Source organism: Coenobita brevimanus, chromosome 62 (assembly GCF_032717465.1).
Source record: "Coenobita brevimanus isolate Jiangsu-jjx chromosome 62, ASM3271746v2, whole genome shotgun sequence".
Lineage (NCBI taxonomy): Eukaryota > Metazoa > Arthropoda > Malacostraca > Decapoda > Coenobitidae > Coenobita > Coenobita brevimanus.
In genome coordinates this window covers 4,066,266-4,072,265 of record NC_137015.1, presented here as the reverse complement: position 1 = coordinate 4,072,265, position 6,000 = coordinate 4,066,266, and the positions used below count along the sequence as shown (strand labels likewise).

General features: G+C 39.5%; 1 protein-coding gene across 1 annotated transcript in view; it reads left to right on the top strand.

Moving 5' to 3' along the window:
- Positions 1-279: 279 nt before the first annotated feature.
- The window catches only part of LOC145404089 (ATP-dependent RNA helicase me31b-like), a 45,344-nt gene continuing 39,623 nt past the window's right edge, over positions 280-6,000 (top strand). The window contains 1 exon segment of the mRNA XM_080275696.1: positions 280-590. The gene's annotated coding sequence lies outside the window, so the exon portion shown is untranslated.

Sequence of the window (6,000 nt, the reverse complement as noted above, 5' to 3'; positions counted from 1 at the left end):
CACTGCACTGTGTTTTTCTTTCACTGACGACTCGGTGCATGAAGATAATGTTTTCACCCGAAAAAGAAGAAAAAATAAGAGATGGGGGTAAGCATCAATTTCTGTCTGTTTACGGACTACATTCTAGGATAAAGTACTGGCGTCATGAACATATTTTATTCATTTAGGTACAATGTTTTTATATAACAGTTATGTTGCTAAATGCCAAAAGTTCAAATTAAACGAGAACAGAGTTCGGCGCAAGGCGCACGGCACTTGGCGTCGTTCAACAACAAACGGTGGATCCAACGGTTCTTTCTTTCGTCGTGATTCGTGAGGAAAGGGATGATCATTTGCAGAAATTCAACGAAGCTACGTGCAAGTTTACTCCATATATATCTATCCATGAACTTCAGTGAAACACTAAAGTGCCAGAGAGACTAAGGGCATCGCACAAGAACACCCATTAATGGAATACGTGCTGGGAAAATCTGAAGTGTCTACCTCGACTAAACCCAGATACTAAACGCCATATTGATTAAGCGGTTTGAAGGCGACTGGGAATGAACGGAGTAGTTATCCGGGTACATCGGCCATTTACTTGTTGCTTGGTAAGATTTTAAACGTGTACGTTTATAACAAGATCTTGAAATATCCAATTGCCGTGGAAATAGTGAAGGCGGAAGGGGATGCCTTGAGATTCGGCCATTGTTTTCCTCTCAGCTGATCTCATTTTGACAATTGGTTTGGTGTTTATAATCTTGTGATCGTACAGCTTTAACGGACTATATGACCAAATACATGAATTATGAATTGAGTAAATTTGATAGATGCATTTTTACAGTAATTTCTCTTTAATCTTAATCTTGAAAGTGAAGAGGGTCATTGAAAAAATTTCACTTTCAGCATTTAAAGCCGCTTGGTGTTATTTGAATGAATAAATATTGGATTGCTAATTAGGAAGCAGAGTAGGATTACAGGTAAAGTTAAAGCAGTAGGAGTTTAAAATATAAGCATGTCGTGCATGTTTGTGTGGAGGTGTAACTTGAGGTAATAGTCTGTGGGACATTTTTCCAGATGGAGGGGAGGTCAAGGTAATGTTTCACTTTAATATGATTTTATATAAAGGGAAAGATGTAGGCAATAAATTTTCTTTACTATTTTAAAGATTTCTTCAACCAGATTTGCTGTACTTACACACATGAAGTCTTTGTGAGTAATGTTTTCAATTAGCATAGTATTGTTTGCATTGCAGTTTTACCCCAAGTAATCTTTACCATCAGAATCCAGCAGTCTTAAAAAGGTTATAATCTAGGAAAGCTCATGTAGATATTACATCATTGTATCATAGTATTTCCTTTATATAATAGCATATGATTATTAAAGTACTGTACTCTACTGATGAAAGTTGTGGAGATCAGCAATTTTGGAGTTATTGGAAATAGAACCTTGCCAGTTTTGTACAGAAGCCAACCCCAGCAGGACCTAATTCAACTGTGAAAGCAACATTCGTCTGTTTATCCGTCAGTGCTTGCCAAAGTTGGATGTCTTAAAAATGAATGATACATTGCTGAAATTATCATTTACCGGTATATTAACAAAACTTTCTGAATGGGTGCTCATAGATTCCACTTTATTTTGTGGTGACGATAGCAAGAGAAATATTGTAAAATGTGTGGAGTTTACTGATTATGGAAAGTGGTTGGATGATGAAGTGAGGTGAATTGTGGAAGCAGTCTGTTAAGGTGTGGGTAGAAAACTTGGAACATATGGAATTTGGGTTTATGCCAGGCAAAGCAACCACTGATGCCATAGGCCTATTCATTGTTCAACTGCTTCAGGAAAAATATATAGGAAAGAAAAGGGAACTGTACTTTGTTTTTGTTGATTTGGAGAAGGCCTTTGACAGAGTCCCAAGAGAAATGGTGAAGTGGGAAATGAGAAAACTTGGGATTAAGGAGTGGCTGGTAAGGGTTGTTATGGCCATGTATGTGGGTGCTCGCACCCAGGTAAGGGTGAATGGAGTTTTGAGTGAGGAGTTTTCAGCGAATGTGGGTGTGCAGCAGGGGTCAGTCTTGAGCCCCTTGTGGTTTATTATTGTATTTGAAACCCTTTTGCGTGACCTCTGAAATGGACTCCCATGGGAGGTGATGTACCAGTATGCTGGTGATTTGGTGTTGATTGCAGAGGATCAAAGGGAGACAGAGGAAAGATTTAGGAAATGGAGAGATGGTATGTGGCATGAGGGCTTAAGAGTAAATGCAGATAAAATAAAAGTGATGGTATCTAGGGCTGGGGGCAGTACTGTCAGAGGGGGAGTGGCCATGTGCGAATTGCCACAAGGATGTGGGAAGCAATTCCATCTTATGCAGTTTGTGATAAATGGGTGCATAAGAGATGTAGTGGTATTAGAGGTAGACTGCAAGATAATGCTGATTTCATGCTTGCGGTGTGTCAAGGAGAGCATGTGGATATTGCCAGGCATGAAAGGATTGAAGTGGGAAGCAATTCCATCTTGTGCAGTGTTTGTGATAAATGGGTACATAAGAAATGTAGTGGTATTAGAGGTAGACTGCGAGATAATGCTGATTTCATGCTTGCAGTGTGTCAGGAAGAGCATGTGGATATTGCCAGGCATGAAAGGATTGAACTTGCTGGTGATTGTCTTGAGTGTGTGGAAGAGTTATGATATTTGGGAGATGTGTTATGTGTTGGAGGTTGGGCAGGAGCTAATGAGGAGTGGTTGGAAGAAGTTCAGGGAGCTGTTGCCTCTCATGACATTGAGAAGGCTCTTTCTCTGTGCTAAGGGATCTTTGTATGCGGCATTTGTTAGGAGTGTAATGCTGTATGATAGTGAGACCTGGACAATAAAGGAAGAGGATATTTGCAGGTGCAAACATACAAAGTGGCAGTGATTAGGTGGATGTGCAGTGCGTCCCTGAGTGTGAGGCCTGGGGGCGAGTAGGTTTTCGACGGAAGAGTTGAGGGGTGGGATGGGACTGGAGTGAATTGGTGTTATGATGGGGAGGGTTGATTGAGATGGTCTGGGGATGTGGAGAGGATGGGGATGATAATTGGGTGCAGAAAGTGAGAAGTGTTAATGTTTGGGGTAGGGTAGCTAAAGGTAGACCGAAAAAAAGACCTGGGATGAGGTTATTGAGTCTGTTACCTCTGGGATAAGGGACTAAATAGGATACTACCAAGGACTGAGCAGCATGGAGAGCCGCCATTAGGAGCCTTAAAAAAAGAGAGAGAGAGAAACTCAAGGGGTTCCCTCATAAATGTTGAAGGCTGCGTGATGGGGATTGAAGATGGAGATTTAATAACATTACAGTACTTAGATACTTAATTTGCACTTTGCAGTGTCGTGTTGTATGTGCATCCGTCTGTCATCCAATCCTTTCACCCATGAGGAGCGTAGGGGTCTGGGGCTGTTGATGCAAATTGAGTGTTAAATATATTATTGTGCTTGTCGGAGAATGTTAAGGTGAAATATGCAAAGTAAGTTGCTAACAAAAAGGTGCTATTAAGTCTTTTAGGCCACGGGCATAAATTCATCACAGCCAATAGTTTATTTCATATTGTGTATGACACTTCAGTTGAGGAAGTAAATTACAGTACTGTAAACAGTGTACTCACCAGTGATTCTGCTCCAGCTTCATCTGTAAATACAGAAGTTAATACAGGCATACTCTGGTTTAATGATGCAATTGGTTACGTAAAAAAACCATCGCTATGTGGGGTATCTTATATCAGGGTTGATTTAACATAAAGTATAGGGATGCGTTTTTGAGCCTTGGGTTTGCCCCCAACCAAATCCCAAACCTACCCAGATGAGTCCAAAAACAAGTTTTTTGGCAACTTAAATGACCTAACAACTGTTAAGAAATTAACCTAATCCTAAAACCAGTGCCTGTCTCGCTTGTACCCAGGCAAGGTGCAAGAATCATTGTTTTGACGGGGAATGCGATTGGGATAGCCTTTTCAACGGCCCCTCTTTATGTTGTTTTAGTTATTTTTCTGGTTGCTGAGCTTCTTTACTTTCCTCACTCATATTTTCCGTGTAATTTAGGAATTCCTTTGTACTGTATTTTCAAAGTGTTTTCCCTTGGACAGCCTGAATGTAAAAACATGATTTATCGGTCAGTTTTCATCGGTGCAAGAAGTATTTACTCTTTAAGGCTTTCATCATTATTAATATTTATTCAAAATAATTATGTATTTCATGATATTGTTAGATGTTCGGTGGGCAGACACGAAATACAGGGTATTCTTTAGCCACCTAGTTGTCCGCACTGTTTTGTACCTTGTGTGATGGGTGAGAATCCATACCCCATATGTCAGTGTTCACTCCACCTCTGACTAAAACATGTTAATCTAAGTCTAAAAACAGTTTGTAAATCAACTTAAACACAAACTTTGTCTAAATTATCATGAAAATTGGTTAAAAAAAAAAAAAAAAAAAAAAAAAAAAAAATCATCATTAAACTGGGGCTTGGCCATCGTTAGGCAGGGTAGGGTGGTATCTCTACTTCCGTTGCTAATCCGGACAATTGTATATTGGGGTATCGTACATCAGGGTTTGCCTGTATTCAGTATGAACATTGAACAATAACCAGAAATACTGTATGTGGTACCTATTTAGTGTTCTCCTCATCAAAGTACTGTGTTGTGAAGTAGCTATGAATATAGTGTTGACTGTTGATCGTGAAGATCTAGAATTCCTGCTCGTGTAAGAGAACACAATACTGTATTTGCTTTTCCTTTATGAAATTTAACCTGATTTAAAGTATTCTGTTAACCTTTGCTGAGCTTATGACCTCATATGGGGCACAATTAAGGTCTGCACAGACCTAATTGCAAGCCTTAATGAAGGACAGTTTGCATTGGTTATAAAAATGACTTGGGGGAGATAAACTATTGTATTTTTAAAAATCAACCCAGCAGGGGTTAAAGGTTAGGAAAATGTGTAAGCTACCATTGAAGTTGATACTGTATTTATAGAATATTGTTAATTGAAGTTTGATGATAAGCCTGACTAGGCTTTGCTGTGAAAGCAAGATTTGCAAGGCCTAACTTTAATTTCATAATTATTACAGTAGTTGTTTCAGCAGAACTTGGCAAACACCAGTTAAATAAAGCTTATGAACTTTTCTACATTTGTGGATGGAAGCCTTCCTAGATTTAGTCTATTATATAATTTTTATATTATTCATTTTCATGTAAAAGTGTTCTGAACTTATATGGAACTCCTATGGATGCCATTCCAATACCTTCCTTATCATACTTTCCAGCAGTATTAGCAGTCAGTTGACTTCTGTGATAGACTTACCAGTAATTCAGTTACCAAGGTTAAGGCCAGTGGATGCTAAAGTTGACCAGATGGTACCAAGTGAGGACCAAAGAATGGGGTTTTCATGGTTAGGGTTTATCCTATATTAAGGTTTTGTGTAATGTACACATATTTGGATGCAAAATGTTCAGTGATTGTCAAAATTCCACTTTCTTGCTACTTGTATTCAGCATAGGAGAGCCATGTGGCAATGAAAGAATTAAAAAGTTATAGCTGACACACATATTTTGAAAACCAGTGGCATATGACATTTGCTGTTAGGCCACCAGAAATCTGGTCAGTCAGTCAATCCATCTATTCATCTTCTTTGTCAGTTGTACAGTATCCTAAGCAAATAACATTGTCAGGAGGTAGAGGCCTTTGTACGTGAAGATTTGTGCAAACTTTTGTATCATTGCTGACCTGTATGGATTGCCACCGTGGTTGGAAGAAGTTCAGGGAACTGTTGCCTCTCCTGACATTGAGAGGGCTATCACTCTGTGCCATGGGATCTCAGTATGCAGCATGTGTTAGGAGTGTATTGCTCTATGGTACTGAGACCTAGCCAGTAAAGGAAGAGGATATTCGCAGGCTCAAATGTACAGAAATGGCAGTGATTAGGTGGATGAGCAGTGTGTCCTAGAGTGCAAGGCCTGGGGGGGTTTGGTTTGCAATGGAAGAGTTGAGAG